This window comes from Symphalangus syndactylus, chromosome 4 (assembly GCF_028878055.3).
Source record: "Symphalangus syndactylus isolate Jambi chromosome 4, NHGRI_mSymSyn1-v2.1_pri, whole genome shotgun sequence".
Lineage (NCBI taxonomy): Eukaryota > Metazoa > Chordata > Mammalia > Primates > Hylobatidae > Symphalangus > Symphalangus syndactylus.
Window position 1 is genome coordinate 88,480,099 of NC_072426.2, and position 14,222 is coordinate 88,494,320.

General features: G+C 34.2%; 1 long non-coding RNA gene across 2 annotated transcripts in view; it reads right to left on the reverse strand.

Moving 5' to 3' along the window:
• Positions 1-1,668: 1,668 nt before the first annotated feature.
• LOC129480287 (uncharacterized) overlaps positions 1,669-14,222 on the reverse strand; it is a 48,990-nt gene continuing 36,436 nt past the window's right edge. Inside the window, exons 6-7 of one of the 2 annotated variants that reach the window (XR_008656968.1) lie at positions 4,968-5,067; positions 1,685-1,762 (exon numbers count right to left, since the gene is read on the reverse strand). This is a non-coding gene — a long non-coding RNA (uncharacterized lncRNA). Of the gene's footprint in view, positions 1,763-4,967; positions 5,068-14,222 lie in introns of both variants that reach the window. The other variant, XR_008656969.1, reaches the window with a different exon arrangement.

The window sequence follows — 14,222 nt, forward strand, 5'->3', positions numbered from 1 at the left end:
GTGCAAAACCACCAGGGGTTGGATGGCCTGAATAAAATGCTGCTATACCACTTACTGGACAGTTATTTGGCTCATTTTTATAGTGCTCACCTGTAAATTGAAGAAACTAACAGTAGATATGCATATACCCATATAGATATTTTGAAAATTAAATTAACATATATATCCATACCTGGCTCTTAGAAGACACTTAATAAATATTAGCAACTATAATAGTTATCAAAGCTGATGACATCCAACCATAAAACTTTCTAATTCTCCCTTTCTACTATTTGTTTGGTCACATATTACAATTCAAGCAACTTGGGCACCTAGTCTAGCCTTCTACCCTACCATAAGACCTGATTTTACTTTAGGTCACATGCAGAAATATCCATCCAACTTCCTGACACCTAGGATCTTTCCACTTCTGGAACTTACTACGCTCTGAACATAAGGTTCTATGTCTTCCGCCATCTAGATGCCTCACCTCATCTTTCAATTTAATACGGCAGAAGACCCTCAATTTTCCACGCTTTTCTATCTATCGATGTCTTCTCAGGTTCAATTCTTTTTCTGTATTCTCACCAATAGCCTCATCTTCTCTGTCTTCCCCTCCATAATACCATGAGCATGGGTAAATACAAATATATGCCTTCCTTTTCTCTTGCATTGTGACTGCTTGGTTTATCTAGAGAACATTAGACAAACCTAGAAATGGGTGCTACTTTAGATTCATGGTCTCCAGCATCTATTGGGGAATTAACACACCCTGGCCACCTTTCTATATCCTCCTGCCCTATCTGATTTTTATTTATCCTTCTACCCTCATTGAAGGACATAGAATCCAGGAGAGATTTTTCCTAATCCCAAGCTAGTTGGATGTTTTTCCTTTATACTTCTATAGCATAGTAGCTTATCATTCTCAAACCTCACATTAAACTGGGTGGTAATTTATTCTTTAATTATCTCTATCTACCACTAGACTATGAATTTCTTAAGAAAAGTGTACTGGGTTGAATGGTGTGACACAGGTCCACCCGGAACCTCTGAATGTGATCTTATTTTGAAAAGGATTTTTGCAGATATAATTAACTAGCAACTATCAGGAGCTACATGAGAGAAATGAAAGAGGTGCTCTCTCAGGGCTTTCAGAAAGAACTAACCTGCTGACAGCTTGATTTTGAATTTCTGGCCTCCAGAACTGTGAGTCACAAATTTCTGTTGCTTTAAGCCATCTGGTTTGTGGTACTTTTTTTTTTTAATAGTAGCCTAGAAAACAAATACAAACAAGGTCAGAAACTTTTATATCTGTGCATTTAGCTTGTAACTCAGGTCAGGGCACAAGGTAAGTTCTCAGGAAATTATTGCGGAACACGTGGTCAAAGCAAGATGGAGATATTGCATGCAAGCTTGGTACTCGGACAATGGTTGATTATTGGAGGAAAGGGGCAATTTTTAGTCTAGTTTGCTGAGTGTAATGGAGATTGAGCCCAAAAGATTAGATTCGATGAAGTACATGGTAGCCCCATTTATGGTCTAATTCAAGAGCCTTCTTCACAAGGAGGACTCTACAGCATAAGAGGATATTTTCCCTACTTCAGTGTCATGGAGAGAGTTGGGTGGATGCACAAATGTGGGGAAAAAAAAGAGTTGTAGCATCATATCTGGAACTGAGAAGTAATGTGACCAATGTCTGTTGTTGGGGGAAGATCACAGAGTCGTAACATCAAGCCAAGCAGTAGGAGAAGTAGGTGGTTCATTCCCAATACAGAGTGCGGATCTAGCATAAGGAGGAGAAGAGAAGGATGCCAATTAGCTATCAGGTAAATATATTGAACACAGATAAAACAAGCATGGCAGAAACCGTGGGAAGAGAGGAGAAAGAATTTGTTACTGTATTTCTCATAATTCTTTGATTGGAGGAAACAATCTCTGCTTCATTCAGACTTTATCTTCACGAAATTACATGTCATTTACGATTCAATTACCTTTATCCAGAGGCCCCCAGGATTTGGAATGTGGATGAGATTTCACTTTTTGGCACCCAGGAAAACTTAAGCTCTTTAAGTTACATGGAAATTTGGCTGAAAACACTAAGCCAAAATTTCGCCTACAAGCCAAGCACTGTTACCCTATTCTGTGTTTGTTTCACTAGTAAATGTTATTAAAGGGAAGCATTTGTTTGAAATTTCTGGCTAGTCATTTTTCTGCTCCTTTTGGTTGCTTTGTGTTTTTGCAAATCATCTCTGGGCTAGAAGCCATTCTTGCTTCCTTTTTGCTAGAACTCTAAATCCAAACAAAGATGTTGTTTAGCATGATCACACATGAAGCCATCTCAGTAATTAGTACAGCCAATGGATTCAAGCCAAACAGAACTACTGGACTGTAATCTGGTGGACATGTTGAAGATGACACCATCCATAAATCTGTTGTGTTCTACCTTAGGGACCAGTGGCAAGAGAAACCCATCAGAGTTTCCCTTTGAGGCTCTGGAAATCTAATCTGGAAATTTTGATTTATCACAACACCTCCTAATCTATTGATGAATTGCATTCAGAAATGTCCTTACTGCTTATATGCTATGTTTGGCAAATTGAGCAAAGAGAAAGTCAGGACCTAAGATTGGTTTGCCACAAGACAGGCTGAAATATGAAAGACATTAGATACAGTATGAATGAAAATAAGGATAGGGATACAGGGAAGGGAAGATAGGTAGTGGAATTCAAGTTGCTCAGAACAAGGGACTTGGGGACATCAATGAAAATGGAAGGAAAATTGTGGGTAACAGAATTCTAGTGAAGTTGTAATAATTCACTACTACTTAGATTGCAAAAATAAGATTAAAAAAGACATAATTATGTTCTTATTAGGTCTACACTGCTGTAAGTGCATATATTGACTCATTTGATTGCCATGACTAGGATATGACTATCATTTTCATTTACAGATGAAGAAATTAAAGCAAGGTCAGGCAGCTACAGAATAGCAATTCTGGAAACACAGACCTCATATGGCTCCAGAATCCATTCTCTTAACCTCCAAGTTATATTATTCCTCATAATGTGTATTTATTTATATTTGTTTAGTGGACATTAGAGATAACATGGTGATCCATTTTTGGCACCCTGTGATTGCTAGCTCTAGTTCAGGAATTAGGCATAAATGGGTCAGGGTTATTGAAGGTGATAGGCTGACCATATAATTTATGGAATTAAAATTATATCATTTTGAAATATTTATCAATTGATTAATAAATTGAATTTATTGTATTGGTAGATGTGTAAAATGACTCTTTATAATGATTTTCTGTAACTTTTTCTAAAACAATAATGTTTTTGTATACATTAAAGCAACATAAAATAAGCTTTTTATTGATTATCTAAAACTACAAGAAACAAAAAAATATTTTATTTTTGGCAAACACTCTTGTATCCTCATGAATTTTGTAGCTTACCTGTGTCATAGGTATTTTTCAGAAGATTTTATTTTTAATATGTACTTATTAAATATTTTAATAATAAAATGTCTAGAAAGTTTTCAAAGTTGCCTTTTATAAGTAAAACATTTCAAACTGTTGACATTTTCAATTAATCTTTCTTTGTAGACCATAATTTTTTAAATGAAAAAGTACTCCCTCTTTACAAGTGGTGAGAAACTTTATAATTTCAGAGAAAATACTGCTAAATGGAGGTAACTCATAATTCTATTTTTGTATCAAATTTGGTATCTATTTTAAATAATATATTTTCAAAGGACTATTATTTGGCCTCCGTCAAGTGTACTTTTCCTTGAAAAATATTTTTGTAGCCAAAATCTCATCAAATAGGTTATTTGCAATTATAATTCTTTTGGTTGTTTTATCAAATTTAGATGCTGTAAAGCCAGAGGTCATCTCAATTTCATTCTGCTCTCTTGCTGAATATCAACCTATTGAAATAAAAATAGAAGTTTTATTAAAAAAATTATCCCCACAACTGAGATATTTGAAAGCATAATTATAGAATTTTTAAAAATCTTGAATACTATTTGAATTCTTCTTGCTTAATTTTTCAGTTTCATTTTTTCTTTTGAAGAATTAAATTCAAATGTCTTTCTGTGTGTAAGTTTTACTTTCAAAAGTTTCAAATTTTTGAAAGTGCAAAAGTTGATTCTTTCGCACTCTATTTATTGAATATGCTGCCTAATGATTTACAGCTGATTTTTAATAAAACACATGAAAGATTCAGAAAACTTATTTGAACAATGTCCAATACCATTGTAGGACATTTAAGTTGATTTACAAAGTACTTCTTCAAATGCTTATACGTTTCTAAAATTTGACTGATATCAAGCAACACAGAGTGCAAGAAGGTGCTGCCATAGCTGAATTTTTGTAGTCATACTAATTGTCATACTAATTGTCATTCAGTTTCTCTGTATATATGCACATATTGATATATTTTGGCTATGCTTTGTATTTACATCTTTAGAATACTGATGCTTGTTTGAGAGCAATTAGAAATTATGTGTGTACTATAAACAATTCCAAGTACATCTTTATTACATAGGTCCATTAATTTAGTAAAATTGTTCTTTTCGCAAAAGAATATAAGGCTGTGCTTCACTAAAATTTTCATTTGTATTTTTATTGCTCAACAAATTAATTCTCAAAATTGAATTTTTTAGCTGAACTTAAAACTGTATTTACAATAACGTCATACGTTTCTCCTTCAATGAAAGGAACTTATAACCACTTTATTTAGATTCTCTAAGTGGACTAAAATCTGACCTGTTATTGGAGTTACCTCAATTAATTTTCTGTTTGAAGCATCTGATAGAACTTATAAAAGTCTCACTTCATTTAACTATTTTTAAAATCTTCCTTCTGATATTTAAATCAACTTGTTAACAACTTTTCCTCACTCTTCATATACTCAAAAGAAAATTTGAAATCAAATATAAGTGAAATTAGAAAAGCAGTCATTTGGCCAGGCGTGGTGGCTCACCTGTAATCCCAGCACTTTGGGAGGCCGAGGTGGGTGGATCACGAGGTCAGGAGATTGAGACCATCCTCATCCTGGCTAACACAGTGAAACCCCGTCTCTACTAAAAATACAAAAAAAATTAGCCTGGTGTGGTAGCGGGCGCCGGTAGTCCCACATACTCGGGAGGCTGAGGCTGGAGCATGGTGTGAACCCGGGAGGTGGAGCTTGCAGGGAGCAGAGATTGCACCACTGCACTCCAGCCTGGGAGACAAAGCGAGACTCTGTCTCAAAAAAAAAAAAAAGAAGAAAAGCCATCATTTGATCTAAGTGAAAAGTCATATTTTATTATATAAATTATATAAATGTAACTTTTGCAGTAAATGCATTAAATCATAATCTATAGGCATCATTTGTAGAGATTGGTAACTTTTGAAGTTGCTGCTAAAGCTTATTCAAATTTGTCTTCTTTCATCTGATCAAGGGTGTCATTATAGTATCCACTGTAGAATTTAAACAAAGGCCAGGGAATGGGGAGCAAACCCAGTGAAAATGGAGACCAGACACATGGTTGAAGTTTTCAGAGACCCAGTGGTCTGTGACATTTGTGTTATTTTTCTCCAAAATGAAGGATATGTTGCTCACGTCCATGGAAAGAGACTCAAAGCCATTTTGTGTGGGCTGTTTTGGATTATGGAGGCCATGTATATTACATTTGAGTGTCTGTTTTAAATTATTTAATAAGTAACCCATAAATCCACTGGTGTTCAGAGGAACATAGAGGAAAACAAGTCCTGTAGCAGGGCTGGGCTCCTGTCTTGCCACTTGTATCTTACAAAGTAGCAAATCCGATGGAACTTGAAGTGTCTTTGATCCTTGAGGATGCTATATGGACCTCTTAGCAGACCATAGTAGAATTACAGCACAAAATCATTAGGATTTTGGAGCAAAGATGTGTCTTCTATAGACAACTATCCTCCCTTTCTTTTACACATTAATGAAGTAAAATTCACATAACAAAATCCATCATTTTAAAATGAACAGTGACATTTAGTATGTTAACAATATTTTAATACCAACAGTTCTCTTTAGTTCTAAAACATTTATGTAATTCTAAAACAAAACCCCTTACCCATTAAGCAGTTTCTCTTCATCCTATTTCCCACACCCACTAGCAACCATCTACTTGCATTCTGTCTCTATAGATTTATCAATTAAGTAAATTTCATATAAATGGAATCATACAATATTTCAGAACTTTTGTGTCTGACTTCTTTATTTAGCATTATAATTTCAAAGTCCATCTATGTTGTAGCATGTATCATTAATTCATTCCCTTTTGATGGCAGAATAATATTTCATTGAATGAATAAATCAAAATTTGTTTAACCATTCATCCATTGAGGGACATATCAGCTCTTTCCACCTGAGTGCTGCTATAAACATGCATGTACATAAGCTTGTTTGAGTCCCTCTTTAGTTCTTTTGGGTATGCACCCAGTAGTAGAATTGCAGGATCATATAGTTATCTTTTGGTTACCTTTTTGGAAAACTGCCAAAATATTGACAACAGTAACTGAATCATCTTACATTTGCAGAAGCAATGTATGATTCCAGTATTTCCCACATCCATGCTATTTTCTTTTCTTTATATATATATATGTATATATTTTTTTTAATTATTATTATACTTTAAGTTCTAGGGTACATGTGCACAATGTGAGGATTTGTTACATATGTATACATATACCATGTTGGTGTGCTGCAGCCATTAACTCATTATTTACATTAGGTATATCTCCTAATGCTATCCCTCCAACCTCCCCCCACCCAACAACAGGCCCCAGTGTGTGATGTTCCCCTTTCTGTGTCCAAGTGTTCTCATTGTTCAATTCCCACCTATGAGTGAGAACATGCGGTGTTTGGCTTTTTATCTTTGAGACAGTTTGCTGAGAATGATGGTTTCCAGCTTCATCCATGTCCCTACAAAGGACATGAACTCGTCATTTTTTGTGGCTGCATAGTATTCCATGGTGTATATGTGCCACATTTTCTTTATGCTATTTTCTTTGTTTTAAATTATAGCTAACTAATGACTATGAAGTAGTACCTCTTTATAGTTTTAGCTTCAGTTCCCTAATGGATAATAATGTTGAGCATTTTTCAAGACTGTTTTGGCTACTTGTGGCCCCTTGAAATTTCATATAAATTTGAGGGTTAGATTTTTCATTTCTGTACAAATGGCTGTTGAAATTTTGATAGGGATCATATTGAATCTGTAGATCACTTTGAATAATAGTAAGATTTTAAAAAACTCATTCTACTAAGCTTTACAATTTGATTGCAGAATTTAATCCATTTATACACAAAATAATTAAAGAAAAGACCTGCTATTTTTCTATTTGCTTTCTGTATATCTTATAGCTCTATTTTTCCTCATTTGCTCAATTTTCAACTTCTTTTGTGGTTGTTCTATTTTTGGCAGTGTACCATTTAGACACTCTTCTCACTTCTGTTGTATATATATTTTAAATATATTTTTAGTGGTTACCATGGCTTACAGTTTTGATTAACAGTAGCAGGTTACATCAAACATCTTAAAATTATAACAATCTGGTTTATACCAAGTGAGCTTGAATAACTTGCAAAATATCTGCTTCCATCTAGCTCTGTCCCCTTCTGTGTTGTTGTAACATATTATGTCTTTATACATTATGGGTTTACTATATCAATTTCTAATTATTTTATACATCTACTTTTACATCATGTAGAATATAAAATGTGGAGTTGCAAACCAAAAATGTAAAATTATTGACTTTAGTGTTAGCTCTGTAGTTACCTTTACCAAAGATATTTATATCTTCATATATCTTTGAGTTACTGTATATTGTTCATTTATTTTTATCTTAAAGATTTCTTTTAGCATACCTAAAAGGTCTTGCAGATTGGCTGGTAATAATCTCCCTCAACTTCAATTTATCTGGGAATGTCTTAATTTCTTCTTCATTTTTTGAGGAATAATTTTGTTGACAATCACATTCTTTTTTGACAGTTTTTTTTTCTTTTAGCATTTTAAATATATTTTCTCACTAACTTCTTATCTCCTTAGGTTTTTTTTTTTGTAAAATTGACTGTTAATTTTATTAACAATTCCTTGTGTGTGATGAGTTGCTTTTCTCTTGCAACTTTCACTACAGTGGTATGATCATAGATTACTGCAACCTCAAATTCTTGGGCTCAAAAGATCCTCTGCCTAAGCCTCCTGAGTAGCTAGGACTACAGGCACATGACGCCATGCCCGGTTCAGATACTAAATCTTTTTTAAAAATAAATTTACATCCTACGGATAAATTCCACTTGATCACGATGAACATTCTTTTTAATATATTGTTGAATTTAGTTTGCTAGTAGTTTTTGTTGAAGATTTTTACATCAATATTTATATGATATATTGGGCTGTAGTTTTGTTTGTTTTTTTCGTGTCTTTGTCTGGTTTTAGTATCAGGGGAATAATGGGTTCATAGGATGAGTTTGGAAATATTCCTGCCTCCTTTATTTTTTGAAATGGTTTGAGTAGGATTGGTATAAATTCTTTAGATGTTTGGTAGAATTCAGCAGTGAAGTCATTGGAACCCATGCTTTTCTTTACTGGGAGATTTTTTATTATGGCTCGATCTCCTTGCTTGTTATTAGTGTGTTCAGGTTTTGGATTTCTTGCTGGTTCAATCTTGGTAGGTTGTATGTATCAAGGAATGTGTCTATTTCTTCTAGATTTTCCAATTTGGGGGCATATAGTTGCTCAAAATTAGTGATTTTTTTGAATTTGTGCAGTATCAGTTGTAAGGTCTCCTTTTTCATCTCTGCTTTTTTCTTTGGATCTTCTCTTTTTTTTCTCAATGTGGTTAAAGGTTTGTTAGTTTTGTTTGATGTTTCAAAAATCAAACTTTTTGTTTCATTGATCTTTTACATTGTTCTCTTCATTTCAAATTCATTTATTTCTGCTCTGATCCTTATTTTTATCTTAACCAATCCTTATTTTTATTTATTTTTTCTCCTTTTTTAGCACTTCATTTTCAATTATTTATTTTATAACTTTTAGGTTCAGGGGTACATTGCAGGTTTGTTATATAGATAAACTTGTGTCATGGGGGTTTATTGTACAGATTATTTTGTCACCTAGGTAATAAGGCTAATACCCAATGGTTTTTTTTTTTAAATAATCCTCTCCCTCCTCCCACCCTCTACCCTGAAGTGCACCCTAGTGACTATTGTTCCCCTCTTTGTGCCCATGAATTCTCATCGTTTATCTCCCAAGTATAAGTGAGAACATCTGGTATTCGGTTTTATGTTTCTGCATTAGTTTGCTAAGGATAATGGCCTCCAGCTTCATCCATGATCTTGCAATAGACTTAATCTTGTTCTTTTTTATGGCTGAATAGTATTCCTTGGTGTTTATGTATCACATTGTCTTTATCCAATCTGTCATTGATGGGCATTTGGGTTGGTTTTATATCTCTGTTATTGTGAATAGTGCCGCAATGAACATTTTTGTGCATGTGTGTTTATGTTAGAATGATTTATATTCCTTTGGGTATACTCCCAGTAATGGGATTGCTGGGTTGAATGGTAGTTCTACTTTTAGCTCTTTGAAGAATCATTACACTGCTTTCCACAACCGTTAGACTAATTTACACTGCCACCAACTGTGTAAGTGTTCCACTTTCTTTGTAACCTCTCCAGCATCTGTTATATTATGACTTTTTTTTTTTTTTTTTGAGACGGAGTCTCGCTCTGTTGCCCAGGCTGGAGTGCAGTGGCACGATCTCGGCTCACTGCAAGCTCTGCCTCCCGGGTTCACGCCATTCTCCTGCCTCAGCCTCTCCGAGTAGCTGGGACTACAGGCACCCGCCACCACGCCCAGCTAATTTTTTGTATTTTTAGTAGAGACGGGGTTTCACCGTGGTCTCGATCTCCTGACCTCGTGATCCGCCCACCTCGGCCTCCCAAAGTGCTGGGATTACAAGCATGAGCCACCGCGCCCAGCCTTATATTATGACTTTTTAATAATATTCATTAGGACTGGTGTGAGATGGTATCTTGTGGTTTTCAATTGCTTTTCTCTAATGGTCAGTGATATTAAAGTCTTTTTCACATGATTGTTGGCCACATGCATGTCTTCTTTTGAAAGTGTCTCTTCATGTTCTTTTCTCACTTTTTAATAATATTGTTTGTTGTCATCACGTAAATTTGTTTAAGTTCTTTGTAGATGCTGGATAGTAGACATTTGTCAGATGCATAGTTTACAAAAATTTTCTCCCATTCTGTAGGTTGTTTGTTCACTCTTTTGATAGTTTCTTTTTCTGTGCAAAAGTTCTTAAGTTTAGACACCAATTGTGAACTTTTTTCTTTGGTTGTGATTGCTTTTAGTGTCTTCATTACGAATTTTTTGCCCATTCCTATGTCCAGAATGTTATTGCCTAGGTTGTCTTCCAGGGTTTTTATGGTTTTGGGTTTTACATTTAAGTCTTTTAATCCATCTTGAGTTGATTTTGGTACATGGTATAACAAAGGGGTTTAATTTCAACCTTCTGTATATGGCTAGCCAGTTATCCCAGCACTATTTATTGAATAAGGAGTCCTTTCCCCATTGCTTGTTTTTGTCATCTTTGTCAAAGATCAGATGGTTGTAGGTATGCAGCCTTGTTTCTGGGCTCTCTATTCTTTATCATTGAACTATGTGTCTGTTTTTGTACCAGTACCATGCTGTTTTGTTTACTGTAGCCCTGTAGTATAGTGTGAAGTCAGGTAATGTGATGCCTCCAGCTTTGATCTTTTTGCTTAGGATTGCCTTGGCTATTCAGGATCCTTTGAATATTTACGTGCATATTTGTTTATGTTTAAACGATTTATATTCTTTTGGGTATATTTCCAGTAATCAGATAGCTGGATCTAATTGTAGTTCTTTTTTAGCTCTTTGAAGAATTGCCACACTGCTTTCCATAATGATTGAACTAATTTATGCTGCCACCAACAGTGTATAAGTGTTCCATTTTCTTTGCAACCCCTCCAGCATCTGTTATATTTTGACTCTTTAATAATATTCATTCTGACTGATTCCATATGAATTTTAAAATAATTTTTTATAGCTCTGTGAAGAATATTATTGGTAGTTTGATAGAAATAACATTGAATCAGTAAAATGCTTTGGGCAGTATTGCCATTTTAACGATATTAATTCTTCCTATCCATGAGCATGGAATGTTTTTCCATTTGTTTGTGTCTTCTCTGATTTCTTTGAGCAGTGTTTTGTAATTCTCATTGTAGAGATCTTTCACCTCCTTGGTTAGCTGTATTCCCAGGTATTTTATTGTTTTGTGGCAATTGTGAATGGGATTGCATTCTTGATTTGGCTTTTGGCTTGGCTGTTGTCGACCTATAAAAATGCTTTTTGTGCATTGAATTTGTATCCTGCAACTTTGCTGAAATTGTTTATCAGCTGAAGGAGCTTTGACATAAAATTATGTCATCTGCAAATGGGGATAGTTTGACTTCCTCTCTTCCTATTTAGATGGACTTTCTTTTTCTTGCCCGATTTATTTTGCTGGGACTTCCAGTACTATGCTGAATAAGAGTAGTGAGAGAGGGCATCATTATCTTGGGCCAGTTTTCAAGGGGAATCAGTCCAGCTTTTCTGCATTCAGTATGATGTTGGCTGTGAGTTTGTCATAGAAGGCTCTTACTAATTTAAGTTATGTTCCTTCAATATCTAGCTTCTTGATAGTTTTTAACCTGAAGAGATACTGAACTTTATCAAAAGCCTTTTCTGTTTCTATTGAGATAATCGTGTGGTTTTTGTCTCTAGTTCTGTTTATGTGATGAATCACATTTAGTGATTTGCATATGTTGAGCCAAACTTGCACCCTGGGGATGATGCCTACTTGATCATGGTGAATTAACTTTTTGATGTGCTGCTGGATTTGATGTGCAAGTATTTTGTTGAAGATTTTTGCATTGATGTTCATCAAAGATATTTGCCTAAAATATTTTGTTGTGTCTCTGCCCAGTTTGTATCAGGATGACACTGGCTTCATAGAATAAGTTAGGGAGCACTCCCTCCTCACTTTCTGGAATAGTTTCAGTAAGAATGGTACCAGCTCTTCTTTGTACATCTGGTAGATATTACTTCTTTTCTTTTACTAATTTTGGGTTTGGTTTGCTATTACTTTTTTTAGTTCTTTGTGATGCATCATTAGATTATTTACTCTTTTTTGATGTAGGTACTTATAGCTATAAACATCCCTCTTAGTACTGATTTGGATGTACATCACAGGATTTGGTATGTTGTGTTTCCATTGTCATTTGTTTCAGGAAACTTTTCTTCTTAATTTCTTCATTCCCACTGGTAGTTCAGGGATATATTGTTTAATTTCCATGTATGTATAATTTCCAAAATTCCCTTTGTTACTGATTTCTAGTTTTATTCCACTGTGATCAAAGAAGATACTTGATATTATTTCAATTTTTTGAATATTTAAAGACTTGTTTTGTGACATAACATATGGTCTATCATTAAGAATGATCCATGTACTGAGGAAAAAACTGTGTGTTCTGTAGTTGTTGGATGAAATGTTCTGTAAATATCTATTAGATCCATTTGGTCTGTAGTGAGATTAAGTTTGATGTTTCTCTGTTGATTTTCTCTCTAGAAGATCTGTACAATGCTGAAAGTGGGGTGTCAAAGTATCCAGCTTTTATTTTATTGAGGTCTATGTCTCTCTTTTGCTGTAATAATATTTGCTTTATGTATGTGGGTGCTCCAGTGTTGGATGCATATACATTTAAAATTGTTATATCCCATTGCTGAATTTACTCTTTTACTGTTATATAGTGACAGTCTCTTCTTATGGGTTTTGCCTTGAAATTAATTTTGTCTGAAGTAAGTATAGCTATTCCTGCTCTTTCTTGGTTTCCATTGGTATGGAACATCTTTTTATTTACAGTCTATGTGTGTCTTTATAGGTGAAGTGTGTTTCTTGTAGATAACAAATCAATGGGTCCTGTTTTTTCATCCATTCACCCAATCTATGTCTTTTTATCAGGGAGTTTAGTCCATTTACATTCAATGTTATTATTGGTAAGTAAGGACTTGCTTCTGACATTTTGATATTTGTATTATGGATATTTTGTGGTATGCCCTTTCTTCTTTCATTCCTTTCTGTCTTCTGTTAACAAATGCGATTTTCTCTGGTGATATGATTTAGTTTCTTGCCTTTTATTTTTTGTAGATTTGTTGTATGCTTTTTGGTTTCAGGTGACCATGAGGCTTGCAAGTACTATCTTATAACCAATTATTTTAAACTGACAACTACTTAACATTGTTTACATAAACAAAGAAGCAAAAAGAAAACTAATAAAGCCTCTAAGCTTTAAAGCATTTTACTCCCACTTTTATTTATTTATTTTTTGCTTCTGTTTAGATCTTATTATGCTGTCTATGTCTTGAAAAGTTGTGGTATTTTTAATTGGTTCATCATTTGGCCTTTCTACTTAGGATAATAGAAGTTTATACACCACAGTTACAGTGTTATAATATAATACTCACTGGCATTTACTATTACTGTTGAGTTTTGTACCTTCAAGTGATTACTTTTTGCTTCATTAATGTCCTTTTTTTCCTACTTGAAGTACTCCTTTTAGCATTTCTTGTAGGACAGGTCTGGGGATAAAGTTCCTCAACTTTTGTTTGTCTGGTAAAGTCTTTATTTCTCCTTCATGTTTAAAAGATATTTTTGCCAGATATGCTACTCTAGGATACAAGTTTTTTTCTTTTCTTTCTTTAGCACTTAAATATGTCATGCCACTGTCTCCTGGCCTGTAAGATTTTCACTGAAAAGTCTTCTGCCAGATGTATTGAATATCCATTGTATGTTGTTTGTTTCTTTTCTCTTGCTGCTTTTAAGATTTTTTCTTTATCCTTGACCTTTAATTATTAAATGACTTGAGCTAGTTTTCTTTGGGTTAAATCAGCTTGATGTTCTATAACCTTCTTGTTCTTCAATATTGGTATTTTTCTCTAGGTTTGGAATGTTCTCAGTTATTATCTCCCTGAATAAGCTTTCTACCCCTATTTTCTTCTCTACTTCTTCTTTAAGGCCAATCACTCTTAGATTTGCCATTTTTAGGCCATTTTCTTGATCTCATAGGCATACTTCATTGTTTTTTATTCTTTTGTCTTTTGTTGCCTGTGACTGTGTATTTTCAAACAGCCAGTCTTCAGGC